The 15,095-nt window shown below is 42.8% G+C and overlaps 1 protein-coding gene and 1 long non-coding RNA gene across 2 annotated transcripts in view; one reads left to right on the forward strand and one right to left on the reverse strand.

Moving 5' to 3' along the window:
* The window catches only part of LOC141218725 (uncharacterized), a 60,048-nt gene extending 59,537 nt beyond the window's left edge, over positions 1-511 (forward strand). Inside the window, exon 3 of the long non-coding RNA XR_012287421.1 lies at positions 179-511. This is a non-coding gene — a long non-coding RNA (uncharacterized lncRNA). The remainder of the gene's footprint in view (positions 1-178) is intronic.
* The window catches only part of COL8A2 (collagen type VIII alpha 2 chain), a 253,022-nt gene that overhangs the window by 221,127 nt on the left and 16,800 nt on the right, over positions 1-15,095 (reverse strand). The gene's annotated exons all lie outside the window — the stretch shown is intronic.

Below are 15,095 nucleotides of genomic sequence, written 5' to 3' on the forward strand. Positions count from 1 at the left end.
GATGACTGGGTTGATTTGCTTCCTATGGCAGAATTTGCATACAAAGTGTATTACCTGACTCTGGTGTTCCCTGACTATGAGTGTTTTTGTTGTTTTTGTGTGTATTGTTTAGTCCTTTTTAGATTATTTATTAATGGTTACATTTTAGGTGTCTAATTTCTCTTGTTTTTTTTTGCAGAATTTGCATACAACAATTCTCAAAATACTTCGACCAAACAAACACCAGTGTTCGCAAATTCTGGGTACCATCCAAGTATCCTTCCTAATTTTCCCAGAGAAATGCCTATCCCTGCTGTCACTGGCAGAATGCAATCCCTGAAACAGAATCTGGAAATACTAAAAGACACTTTAAGAATTGCCCAGGAGAAATATAAGGAAGCAGCAGATAAATCTCGCAGACCTTCTTCAAGCTTCCAAGTGGGTGATGAAGTATGGCTTTTCACCAAGAATTTGAAACTCCAAATAACCTCAACAAAACTGGGTCAAAATTTATTGGTTCATTTAAAATAATTGGACAAGTTAGCTCAGTAGCTTTTCATCTTCAATTTCCCAGAACAATGAAGATACTTCCAGTGTTCCATGTCTCCTGAATAAAGCCATTTGTTCCAAATGCTTTTCCAGGGCGTCGTCTGCCTCCTCCTGATCCTATTGAAGTGGATGGGCAAGAACATTACACAGTTGAAAAGGTCCTGGCTTCCAGAATATTCAGAAACAAGTTGCAGTACTTAATAAAGTGGCATGGGTATGGCCCTGAAGATAACTCCAGGGAACCTGTAGAAAATATCAATGCTCCTCAACTGCTTAAAGAGTTTCACCAAAAATACCCACATACAGTGGTGGCCAAAAGTATTGGCACCCCTGCAATTCTGTCAGATAATACTCAGTTTCTTCCTGAAAATGATTGCAATCACAAATTCTTTGGTATTATTATCTTCATTTAATTTGTCTTCAATGAAAAAACACAAAAAGAATTGTCCTAAAGCCAAATTGGATACAATTCCACACCAAACCTAAAAAAGGGGGTGGACAAAAGTATTGGCACTGTTTGAAAAATCATGTGATGCTTCTCTAATTCGTGTAATTAACAGCACCTGTAACTTACCTGTGGCACCTAACAAGTGTTGGCAATAACTAAATCACACTTGCAGCCAGTTAACATGGATTAAAGTTGACTCAACCTCTGTCCTGTGTCCTTGTGTGTACCACATTGAGCATGGAGAAAAGAAAGAAGACCAAAGAACTGTCTGAGGACTTGAGAAACCAAATTGTGAGGAAGCATGATCAATCTCAAGGCTACAAGTCCATCTCCAAAGACCTGAATGTTCCTGTGTCTTCCATGCGCAGCGTCATCAAGAGGTTTAAAGCCCATGGCACTGTGGCTAACCTCCCTAGATGTGGACAGAAAAGAAAAATTGACGAGAGATTTCAACGCAAGATTGTGCGGATGGTGGATGAAGAACCTCGACTAACATCCAAACAAGTTCAAGCTGCCCTGCAGTCCGAGGGTACAACAGTGTCAACCCATACTATCCGTTGGCGTCTGAATGAAAAGGGACAGAATGGTAAGATACCCAGGAAGACCTCACTTCTTACCCCGAGACATAAAAAAGCCAGGCTGGAGTTTGCCAAAACTTACCTGAGAAAGCCTAAAACGTTTTGGAAGAATGTTCTCTGGTCAGATGAGACAAAAGTAGAGCTTTTTTGGAAAAAGCATCAACATAGAGTGTACAGGAAAAAAAAAGAGGCATTCAAAGAAAAGAACACGGTCCCTACAGTCAAACATGGCGGAGTTTACCTGATGTTTTGGGGTTGCTTTGCTGCCTCTGGCACTGGACTGCTTGACCGTGTGCATGGCATTATGAAGTCTGAAGACTATCAACACATTTTGCAGCATAATGTAGGGCCCAGTGTGAGAAAGCTGGGTCTCCCTCAGAGGTCATGGGTCTTCCAGCAGGACAATGACCCAAAACACACTTCCAAAAGCACTATAAAATGGTTTGAGAGAAAGCACTGGAGACTTCTAAGGTGGCCAGCAATGAGCCCAGACCTCAATCCCATAGAACACCTGTGGAGAGATCTCAAAATGGCAGTCTGGAGAAGTCACCCTTCAAATATCAGGGACCTGGAGCAGTTTGCCAAAGAAGAATGGTCTACAATTCCAGCAGAGCATTGTAAGAAACTCATTGATGGTTACCGGAAGCGGTTGTTCGCAGTTATTTTGGCTAAAGGTTGTGCAACCAAGTATTAGGCTGAGGGTGCCATTACTTTTGTCTGGCCCATTTTTGGAGTTTTGTGTGAAATGATCAATGATTTGATTTTTGCTTCATTCTCTTTTGTGTTTTTTCCTTGCAAGCAAATTAAATGAAGATAATAAGACCAAAGAATTTGTGATTGCAATCATTTTCAGGAAGAAACTGAGTATTATCTGACAGAATTGCAGGGGTGCCAATACTTTTGGCCACCACTGTAAACCAAGCCAAGCATCGTCTGTGGGCCGCTGTTGAAAGGGGGAGTAATGTCAGGATTTCTGTTGCCCTTCTACAGTTGAAAACTAGTGGCCGCTATTGTTCACTTTAATATTGTGCTGCAGTTTCACTCCTTATCACTGGAGGCTGCTGATGTGTTCTGCAATTGCCCTTTATCGAGATGGCAGATTCTGAATCTATGGAATCCATCTTGTTTCCTGTTTGGGCCTACTAAAGGCCACATTGCTTGAGTACTGTGTCTAGCTGTTAGCCTAGTTTCAGTCTCCAGCTCTAGAACATTCTTACCCAGACTGTTCTATTCATCTACGGATTGTTTCCTACAACCTCTTTGCTATCTCCAAGAACCTCTACTACTGCTTGCTGTTCCTGCTTGTGCTCCTTCGGCCACTGGGTTCCAGCAGTACTACGCCAGTATCGTAACACCTTTTAGGGTATGTTCCCATGTTCAGGACCTGCTGCGCCCACTTACGCACCTATTATGCAAATTAGCTGACACGCTTTTTACCTTTTTTACACATGTGTATAATCCTCACCTAAGCAAGTCTATGGGGAAAATCCACGTGTACCCGCAAGAGAAATTGACATGCTGCAGATCTGAAGACGCGCCGCATGTCAGTTTCCTCGACCCCGCCTTACAGACTTGATCTGCTCTCCTATCTCTATCCCTTATTTTTATCTGTATTTTTCTCTTTTTCCTCACAAACAAATCTTTACTGCTGTGCCTTCACACTTAGTACAGCTTCTCCTTTGTTTTATGACTTTCTCATCATATCTCTATGCAGGGGTGTCGCTAGCATCAAAGAGTCGGGGCTCCAACCCCAAATGTATTGTCCAGAGCCCCGGATCTCCTGCCAGACTGCAGTGGGGGAAACAGCGAGTCAGGAGAAAGTAACTCTATGCACTGACTGCTGCCGCCCGCACTGCCATGATCCCTGCCTGCGATTACCTCGCTGTGGGGTAGAGGAGTCCGGCTGCCTGCAGACAGGAGGAGTGTGCACTAAAGAGCAGCCTCCTGTCTCAGAGAGCAGAAGGAAGAGGAGCTGAAGTTGTGACTGATGGCAGAGAGCAGAGGGAGCCCTGCAGTAAGACAGGAAGTTGTGATCTCCCAGCATGGCAGATCTCATAGGAAGTGAGAGAGTGTGTGTATATCATTGTGTGTGCATATATGAATGTGTGTGTGTCTGTGTGTATATCAGTGTGTGTATAGCATTGTGTATGTAAATGAGTGTGTATATCATTGTGTAGACATATGTGTGTGTATCACTGTGTGTATATGAGTGTGTATGTCTATCAGTGTGTGTATATCATTGTGTATACATGTGTGTATCATTGTGTGTGCATATATGAGTGTGTGTATATCATTTTGTATGTATATGAGTGTGTGTATCACTGTCTATATGCGTGTGTGTATATCATTGTGTGTATGTATATCAGTGTGAGTACAGTACAGACCAAAAGTTTGGACACACCTTCTCATTTAAAGATTTTTCTGTATTTTCATGACTGAAAATTGTACATTCACACTGAAGGCATCAAAACTATGAATTAACACATGTGGAATTATATACTTAACAAAAAAGTGTGAAACAACTGAACATATGTCTTATATTCTAGGTTCTTCAAAGCAGCCACTTTTTGCTTTGATGACTGGTTTGCACACTCTTGGCATTCTCTTGATGAGCTTCAAGAGGTAGTCACCGGAAATGATCTTCCAACAATCTTGAAGGAGTTCCCAGAGATGCTTAGCAATTGTTGTCCCTTTTGCCTTCACTCTGCCGTCCAGCTCACCCCAAACCATCTCGATTGGGTTCAGGTCTGGTGACTGTGGAGGCCAGGTCATCTGGCGTAGCACCCCATTACTCTTCTCCTTGGTCAAATAGCCCTTACACAGCCTGGAGGTGTGTTTGGGGTCACTGTCCTGTTGAAAAATAAATGATGGTCCAACTAAACGCAAACCGGATGGAATAGCATGCCGCTGCAAGATGTTGTGGTAGCCATGCTGTTTCAGTATGCCTTCAATTTTGAATAAATCCCCAACAGCGTCACCAGCAAAGCACCCCCACACCATCACACCTCCTCCTCCATGCTTCACGGTGGGAACCAGGCATGTAGAGTCCATCCGTTCACCTTTTCTGCGTCGCACAAAGACACGGTGGTTGGAACCAAAGATCTCAAATTTGGACTATTCAGACAAAAGCACAGATTTCCACTGGTCTAATGTCCATTCCTTGTGTTCTTTAGCCCAAACAAGTCTCTTCTGCTTGTTGCCTGTCCTTAACAGTGGTTTCCTAGCAGCTATTTTACCATGAAGGCCTGCTGCACAAAGTCTCCTCTTAACAGTTGTTGAAGAGATGTGTCTGCTGCTAGAACTGTGTGCCATTGACCTGGTCTCTAATCTGAGCTGCTGTTAACCTGCGATTTCTGAGGCTGGTGATAAACTTATCCTTAGAAGCAGAGGTGACTCTTGGTCTTCCTTTCCTGGGGCGGTCCTCATGTGAGCCAGTTTCTTTGTAGCGCTTGATGGTTTTTGCAACTACACTTGGGGACACTTTCAAAGTTTGCCCAATTTTTCGGACTGACTGATCTTCATTTCTTAAAGTAATGATGGCCACTCGTTTTTCTTTACTTAGCTGCTTTTTTCTTGCCATAATACAAATTCTAACAGTCTATTCAGTAGGACTATCAGCTGTGTATCCACCTGACTTCTGCACAACACAACTGATGGTCCCAACCCCATTTATAAGGCAAAAAATTCCACTTATTAAACCTGACAGGGCACACCTGTGAAGTGAAAACCATTTCCGGTGACTACCTCTTGAAGCTCATCAAGAGAATGCCAAGAGTGTGCAAAGCAGTCATCAAAGCAAAATGTGGCTACTTTGAAGAACCTAGAATATAAGACATATTTCAGTTGTTTCACACTTTTTTGTTAAGTATATAATTCCACATGTGTTAATTCATAGTTTTGATGCCTTCAGTGTGGATGTACAATTTTTATAGTCATGAAAATACAGAAAAATCTTTAAATGAGAAGGTGTGTCCAAACTTTTGGTCTGTACTGTATGTATAGATCCTCTTTTAAGTGGCGGGGAGGTTGTATGGGGAAACACGTACTTTGGGGCTTGGGCCCCTGATCTTTTAGGACACTAGCAACGCCCCTGTCTCTATGACTGAGCTATGACATCATCTCACTGTACAGATTCATCACAAAATGTCTGCTCCTGTTTTTATACAAGTTATGAAAGTCCTCCTAATTGTCTGTATGCAGTGGCGTACCACCAAACGCGACTGCTATGGGGCCCGTGATGCGAGGGGGCCCCATAGCAGTCCAGGGGAGGACATACCGCCACCGGTGCAGCTGCTCCCTGCAGCTCTGCTGCTGACAGGAGGAAAATGGCAGCGGAGCTGGAGGGATCCGTTCTCTGCTTCCTCCTTGACACAGATGCACGCAGCTTGATGACATCATCATGCAGCGCTCGCCTGGGTCAGGAAGAAAGTTGCCAGCAACTAGGAGGATGCTGCAAGAGAGCGTGCTGAGAGATAAGTTTTTTTTATTTTTTACTTAAAGCGCTGGGGAGAATGAGGTGAGGTGGAGGAGAGCAATGGTGGGGCTGGGGAGAGCAATGAGGGGGATGGGGAGAGAAATGATGGGGCTGGGGAGAGCAATGATGGGTATGTGGTCCTGGGGAGAGCAATGATGGGGCTGGGGAGAGCAATGATGGGGATGTGGGGCTGGGGAGAGCAATGATGGGGATGGTGGCGATGGGGAGAGCAATGATGGGGATGGTGGGTCTGGGGAGAGCAATGATGGGGCTGATGGAGCTGGAGAGAGCAATGATGGGGTTGGTGGTGCTGGGGAGAGAAATGATGGGGCTGGGGAGAGCAATGATGAGGCTAATGGAGCTGGGGAGAGCAATGATGGGGATGGTGGGACTGGGGAGAGCAATTATGGTGATGGTGGCGATGGGGAGAGCAAAGATGGGGCTTATGGGGCTGAGGAGATCAATGATGTTCATGGTGGGGCTGGGGAGAGCAATGATGGGGCTGATAGGGCTGGGGAGAGCAATGATGGGGATGGTGGGGCTGGGGAGAGCAAAGATGGGGCTGGGGAAAGCAATGATGGGGATGGTGGGACTGGGGAGAGCAATGATGGGGATGGTGGCAATGGGGAGAGCAATGATGGGGCTGGAGAGAGCAATGATGGGGGTGCTAAGAGAGAGCAATGATGGGGGTGCTGGGAGAGAGCAATGGGGGTTTCACTTTGCTTGTACTACAAAGCCTTGTATATTTTCCATGTGCACATAGCCTTACAGTTAATTGGGGAGAGTCACAGAGACGGAATAATTTATATTATTGGGCGGCAGAGATTATAGTTAATGGGGGGCACAGTGCTGCTGATCACTTTGTATTTTGTTTACTAAGTGGCTAATAGTATATTAATGGTGGGGTACATATCTGTATTAAGGGGAGCAGTGTGGGGGAGACACAAGTATATATACAATATATGTGACCTTGTTATTTTCTAGGCTGGAGATCATCGTGACAAGATGAGTCGTGGCTGGGAGATGTCGACATGAAGGTCTGACCAGATGGAGAGGAAGCAGCAGAAACCGACTCTGATCAGATGACACGTCAGCGGTAAGTGCCTGGATGTAAATATTATTCTATATCTTCACTGTGTGACTTGGAGTGATAATGTTATCTGTAAAATCCCTTAGGTTGCATTCTCACATTTGTGTGAAATGTCCGTGTGCTGTCAGAATTTTTTATCGCATGGTCCATGGACTCGTAGAGTTTTATAGATACATAACACATCCATGACAATCACGGATCTGAGAATGAGATCTGTGAGGGTCAGAGACTGTCCTGTTCTGATCTGATTTTGAGGATCAGAATAGGACATGCTCAATGCGTCTGTAAAAGTGGGCAGCACACCGACACTGCACACAGATACAGGAATCTAAACGTATTATGTATAGTATACTCAGTATATAGTGTGCTCACTTATTATGTATAGCGCCATCCTTAGTTATATAGTTTCACCCTTTTTATGTATTAAACCCTCCCTTATTACTCCCTTACATACTGTGTTGGGGTCACCATACTTTGCCCTGGGAGTTGAGGTGGGGTACAGTAGGGACATTATACTGCACATGTGGAGGAATTCACCATGGGGGCATCATACTGTGTTTGGGGGACACTTTTGTTGGCATGAAACTTTATGGGGCAATGAAAGAGGGATTTAGGACTACAGCAGGGGGGAAATTACTATGTAACGGATGGAAAGTTGTGACATCTGCTCTTGTGTGACCACAACAATTATTTACATTTTTTTTGGAGGTGGGGGGGGCATTTATAACTTTTGCTATGGGGCCCCATGATTCCTATGTACACTCCTGGCTGTATGTTATGTCATAGTTGTATGCTAATATGGAGAAGTCTGCCTTGGCGTCCCAAAAGTTATATGATGCTCTTCTGGCTGATGCAATCTTCTCCAAAGAGTAAAATGGTGGCAGCCATTTTATGTGATTTGTGCAATTTTTATTTTCTTTCAAATCCGAATTGATTAATATTGATTAGCCCATCCCTACACCATTACTAGAATATCTGTAGCTGTAATCTAGACGAACTTTGACATATAATAACGCTTGGTTCAGAATCAATTTTTTTCCCTTTCTGAGCCTATTATAAAAAAATAATACTAAAACAATTGATAAACGCTTACATCAAGAGATTGTGCTACAAATGGTACAAACACTTGTTATTCAGCTCTCATTTCACATTCAGCAGAGTAAGCGAACAATTGTTTCTGATCACTACTCAATACTTGAAATATGAAATGACAAACAAGATAACGCTCGCTTATATTGATCGTATCTGTTTTGCAGGCATAAAATTATATTTTAATATTGTTAATATTGTTGGGCAGCAGCACTACATTGCCTCGAATAAACATATATGTTCTACTGGGGGTAAGGAAAGTTAGTGGTAATGAAATATCAGTTGTACGGACCTCCTACAATTATCATTACAATTATCATTACATGGGCAGACTTACCATTGGTGCAATTGGTGCAGTCACACAAGTGCCCAAGTGGTAAAGGGGGCCCACATCTTCCTGCAAAGCAGGTGGAAAGGGGCATTATAATGAGCTTTTGGACAGAAAAAGGACCATATACGCTTTTGCCACAGGGGCCCTATTTTTTCTGTGTCCGCTCCTGGTATTAACATGCTGTAAACTAATATTACATCAATAATAGGAAATGTGTGTAATCATATCTCAATCTCTACATTATGCTAGGACTAGAAATAGATACTCATAGACAAAATAACATATGCTTCATACAGACACAGTTGGCACGCAGCATTATTACCAGTTGTGGGTGACCACATGTAATCCGGAACAGCAGTTATTTATAAGCAGAATGAAATTACTAGGCATTCAGTTGACATCTGTCTACTTATTACTATGCTTTGTCTGGTGGTCAGGTCCGGGATGTCCTGGGGTTTCAGGCCATTACTTTCATTTACACGAGCTTTCAACCAGATGCTTTAAATTGATACTGTTCTTCCCAACAGTAACACCACAAATGATGATGATGATGATGTTAGACTACAGAGAAGTGCTTTTTATCTTAATAGCCAATTTATTCCAGTTAATCAGTGCTTACACCCTCAAATATGGCACATGCTATTTCCTCATATGGCCATTATAAGAATAGGGGCAATGTCTCAGAAAAGGGCGGTAAAAGTAGAATAGTGACGAACCTGCAAAAACAGAGTTTCAGCAGAACAAAGCAAAATGGGGACATCTGGCATTATTGTTCTTATATCCCATCACAACTTAAATTTGGTTGCTTTAAGTATTAGCTATCTTAAGAGTTGAAGTAGGAAGAACTTTAATAAAACTACCGGTATATGGCTGCTGATTACACATTTTACATCTCTTTTAAGCATAGCACAATTTATACTCACATATATACTTATACACCACCCTTGTAAAGTGGTTAAATCTCTTGTTCCAAATGATATTAAACTAGCAGAGAATTTCAGTTGCTCTAAATTCCTAAAATAAGTTTTAATAAAATTTAGTCCCCAATATCTAAGCCATAGTAAGAAATGGGAGGGGGCCAGTGTTAACCTATTAGCGTTTCTTAGACAGTCCGAAGACTATGGCTAAACCATCCATATTGATGAGATACATTGTAACAAACACTGCCCAAGTAGTAGTAAGTTCTAGTTCCATCACTGATGAAGGCTGAGAAATTTTTGTGACATATAAGGTCACTGCACTTTAAAGCACAAGAACATTTTTTTTATTATTATTTTAGCGCTAGTGTGGTGCCACTAATGTAAGTTCCCTGACCCTAGCATTATACTTCTGCATGAAGTCAGGGGTAACGGTCTCAAGCTCTCAATGTAAGTCTAAGAGACCCTCGTTCTAGCTTCCGGAGCGGTGCTCCGTCTGCAGCTGTCAACCTGTTAAATCTCATTGTCAGTCTTTGACAGCGGCATTCCACCACGCTCCCGACACCGGTGGAGGAAAAAAACAAAAAAAAATTAAAATGGCCCTGGGTGAGGGGGTTAAAGACAACTTGGTCTAATTTGATAGAAAATGTACTAATTAGGTAAATCATTTTGTTTTAAAATTAGGTTGTCTTGCCCCTGAAACATTTCTTTGTTCACTAGGTATTTTATTTCAGTTTAACTTGTTTTCTACTACTTGTGGTCAAGTCCACCTCTAACCGCAAAGACACCACATAGATTATTAGAAGTGGAGGTAGGTGTTATAAGCGTAATTATTGACTTAAAGGGGTATTCCCATCTTCAAGATCCTATCCCATTATGTAGTAGGTGTAATAATAATAATAATATTAGCAAATGCCTCTAATTAGAAATGTAGTATAGTTTTTCTGATTCGCTATCACCCTTTCCTCATGTGCAGGCATTGCAGGACCTTAGGTATCCATGGTTACGTCCACTGATAAAGTCACAGTTAGTTAGCTAGCTGCTAGTGGTCGTAACCATGGATACCTAAGGTCCTGCGATGCCCGCGCATGAGGAAAGAGACATAGCGAATCAAAAATACTATACTACATTTCTAATTGGAGGTATTTGCTAATATTATTATTACTACACCTACTACATATTGGGATAGGATCTTGGAGATGGGAATAGCCCTTTAAGCCATTTTGCTAAGTCTATAATTGCATTATTTGGGGAATTTTTAAAGTTTCCTTTTATTTCTTTGGCTGCGCTTTTTATTTTACTGTACTGTAGGGACTCGCAAGATTTGGGTTGTAAGCTTGTCCAAAATATTAACCAATATCTCCTAATATTATTATATAATATTTTTTTTGCACATTTTATCTTTACAGGGTGGAGCCAGGTCCATCAATGGTGACCTTGTAAACTAGGGGCTTGCACCTCTGTGATGCATTCGTAAAGTGTAGGGCAGCCCGTTTAATTGAATAATAGGGGCGTGTACAGGGTATATTTACCAAAAGGCAATGGAGGGCAGGTGCCTAGGGTGGCACATTGAAGAAGACAGCGCCACCGAGTGGTGAAAAAAATATATTTTAGTTTTAGTTTTTTTAAATATTCCTTTCCCTCCAGACTTGTAAGTCATTCTGGTGTTTTTCTGAGGGGAGGTGGAGGTATTTTTTGAAGAGAGAAGGGCAGACAGAATGAGCTGCAGAGTGAGGCAGTGAAAAAAAAAAAACGTCTCAGTGCTGATTGGTGGAACACTCCACCAATCAGAAGACAGTTTACATGCACAGTGTGAATAGTGAAGACTGAAGGCAGTGAGGAGGAGGAGGGTCTGCGCCTGCAGTTATCCCCTGCTGCTGTATAAGATTGTCCTGCAGCAACAATAGTGTAAGTACAGCAGTTCAAACTAACACTGCTTACTGTGCTCCTGTTGTGTGAAGGGGAGAGGAGGAGGCTCAGGACTCACAACATAATTTCTCTGGGGAGGGGGAGGGGAGTGGTGTAGATGTCCTGCTCATTCCCTCATATTCATTGTATAATCCACTCTCCCTGTGTTCTGTAGGTAGGAAAGGGATCTGGTTTCTGTAAGTTTGGCATGGTGTGATCCCTGACCTGTGCCTGGTCCTGATGGTAGGAGAGGGGGAGTTCAGGGATGTGAGATCTGTGACACTGTCCCCTCACTCTTACTCTGCCCTGACACTCCACCCTGACACTCTGACCTGCCACTCTGCCCCGCGATTCTGCCCTGTCACTCTGTCCTGACACTCCAACCTGACACTCTGACCTGCCACTCTGCCCCGCGATTCTGCCCTGTCACTCTGTCCTGACTCTCCACCCTGACACTCTGACCTGCCACTCTGCCCCGCGATTCTGCCCTGTCACTCTGTCCTGACACTTCACCCTGACACTCTGACCTGCCACTCTGCCCCGAGATTCTGCCCTGTCACTCTGTCCTGACACTCCACCCTGACATTCTGACCTGCCACTCTGCCCCGCGATTCTGCCCTGTCACTCTGTCCTGACACTCCACCCTGACACTCTGACCTGTCACTCTGCCCCGCGATTCTGCCCTGTCACTCTGTCCTGACACTCTGCCCCGTCACTCTGCTCTGGTCACTCTTCCCTGACACTCTGCCCCGTCGCACTGTTCTGGTCACTCTTCCTTGACACTCTGACCTGTCACTCTGCCCCGCGATTCTGCCCTGTCACTCTGTCCTGACACTCTGTCCTGACACTCTGTCCTGTCACTCTGCCCTGTCACTCTGCCCTGACACTCTGCCCTGTCACTCTGCTCTGGTCACTCTTCCCTGACACTCTGCCCCGTCACACTGCTCTGGTCACTCTGCTCTGGTCATTCTGCCGTGACACTCTGCCATGACACTCTACTCTGGTCACTCTGCCCTGGTCACCCGAGTGCAGTCTTTTTTTTTACTGTTTAATGGGTGGGGGAAGCTTCAAGATCTTTTTTTTCTTGTTTTGCTGCACTGATGGTAAAATCTGATGCCTGGACCCCAAACAGATGAAAATTGGATCTGGCACACTGATAAAATATGTTTTTGTTGCATGCAAAAAAAACTGAATCAGTCTTTAGGTTGATTTACCAGTAGGGTGCATTAAAAATAAAAGTGCCTAGGACAGCATGAGTAAAGTTTCATTTTATTTCTTTGGCTGTGCTTTTTGTTTTACTGTAGTGTAGGGACTCGCAAGACAGTGAGGACCCTTGACGTGGGTTGCAAGCTTTGTACTTGTTTGTAAATAAGATACACTCTTATGCAGTAGTGTTTGTAATGTGAACAAGTCAAGAGAAAAAGCTCTTTATGCTTAAAGCCGATGATGGGTTATTGCAGGTCTGAGCCAGGAAGTAAATGCAGACTGTAGAAACTAAGAGGAGGTTGCTGAGATGGTTGCCATCTGAGAGAACTGATGAGCTAAACCCTAAGGCACAATGTAAATTAAAACAAAGCTTATTTAATACTCAGGCATAAATGAGTGTCAGTCTTGGCCTTAAAGGGCCTCAGGTGACAATGTCACTGAATTTCACCAGGCAACTTGTAAAACCTAACATGGAACACACCAAAGGGTGGCAGACAAAGGGTAAGAGAAGAGAGAAGAGCCCAGTCCTGGAGACAATGCATGTGTGTAACACCAGGTCTTTCTTTTCTCTGCTCCTACTGTCCTGTCTGTATACAGCACAGGCATAACAGATAGGGCAACTTCTAAGTCAAGGCAGACAATCCATTTGGCAATGACAGGAGCAATGAATTCTGGTTAGTTAAGAAAAGAAAGTTCTAGCACCAATAGTGCTGTGAGAATGTTAATAACAAGCTATTACCTATTTAAAAAAGTGGATGGCAAGTTACAGAACATGAGAATAGGGAACAGTTCTTAGACATATTAGACTGTTATGTGCACCAAAAGTAGTTTTAGCTTGTTGGGGTAAATGAGGGCAGAAGACAAAGCTTTTCTTACAGGTCTTGTGTGACGGTACACTTTCAGCATTGATAATATGGGTTAAGGATTTACACATGCTTATGAACTATGGAGCTTGTGCCCTGTAACTGCAGATATACTGTATCATTATCACTAGATCACTCATGTTCCCATATGCAAATCACTCTTTTGTCATGCCATACCTTTACCATCCTGCATGTATACATATTAGAAAGCTGACACTTCCTGTAAAAATCTAAAAGGAAGCTCTTCTTATATGAAAGATAGAGTCATTGAACGTGCTGCACATATTACATTAATAGCAAAAATCATCACCTTTTGTACAGGCTCCACATAGTTAACTTCCTCTGCCCCCTGCCTCCCCTTCTTTATATGATAGAGTACCTAATGCACAATAAGCCCATTTACATTCCGACTGCATTCCCCGCGTAAGCGCTGTGGATTTTCCGGGCTTTATAAAAATATGAAAAGAATGTTTTTAATGAAATTAAGTCTTCTGAGCCTGGCTGTTTCATAAAAGACTAATTTGGAGGTGAACACACAGCCCAGACAAATCAGCACAAAGTCATTTTTCCCTTCGGGACATTTCACAAAAGAATGTAACAGGAAGGAGAGGGTGTGCCCTTGAGGTGGGTAGCTTGTCTATGAAGCTAGAGACAAGAATGCCCAATGAGCCTGGCACTTGCTACTTAATGTACTAGTTAGAACTGATTATATAGTCAGTAATTGGATTACTACACAGGAAAAAAAACTGGATTCAAAGGGGTGTAGAGTGATCGACTTAGGAGTGCGCTTCCTTCCCCACTACTAACAGTTTTCCAAGTGAAGGCCTATGCTATGTCTAGAAATCTGCTGGACTCAGGAAGCATATATTACATGGTGGCACAAAGTCTGCTGCCTTAGGAAGCAGAGGTTAACCCTTGCACTGTTATAACAGTAAAAGACTGAGCTTACTGTGTTAGTATTGGCAGTGATGGTGTTGGCTATAGTCTCTGGGTGTTGGATTGGCAACTCAATAAAAAAAGCTAATAAGTCATGGCACACCATGTGAAGTTATAATGAATGTACAGTGCCAAAATATGCCGCATTCAGCATAATACTAAACAGTAGCAGAACATTATGTCCTGAGAGGATATAGACGGCTTTTAACACTAACCTCACCACCACATATATATTTTATTGTACTAACCTAACACTAAATTTTCATGTGCTCCAATTATACCGAGAAAAATCTGAAATACTTGTAGATACATTGTACATAAAAGAGAATGCATTCTGACATACTGAAATGAGTGGTTGATGACGGTTACAGGGATTCCATAGAATTTCCCCAAAAAATGGCGGTTGAAACTGTAGTTATTAAAGGGGTATTCCCATCTCCAAGATCCTGTCCCAATATGTAGAAGGTGTAATACAATAATATTAGCAAACACCTCCAATTAGAAATGTAGTATAGTTTTTCTGATTCACTATGTCTCTTTTCTCATGTTTAGGCATTGCAGGACCTTAGGTATCCATGGTTATGACCACTGATATAGTGACAGTTAGTTAGCTAGTTGCTAGTGGACGTAACCATGGATACCTAAGGTCCTGCAATGCTTGCACATGAGGAAAGAGACATAGTGAATCAGAAAAACTATACTACATTTCTAATTGGAGGTATTTGGT

Source organism: Phyllobates terribilis, unplaced genomic scaffold (assembly GCF_046119375.1).
Source record: "Phyllobates terribilis strain yellow unplaced genomic scaffold, ASM4611937v1 Scaffold_2__4_contigs__length_985480577, whole genome shotgun sequence".
Lineage (NCBI taxonomy): Eukaryota > Metazoa > Chordata > Amphibia > Anura > Dendrobatidae > Phyllobates > Phyllobates terribilis.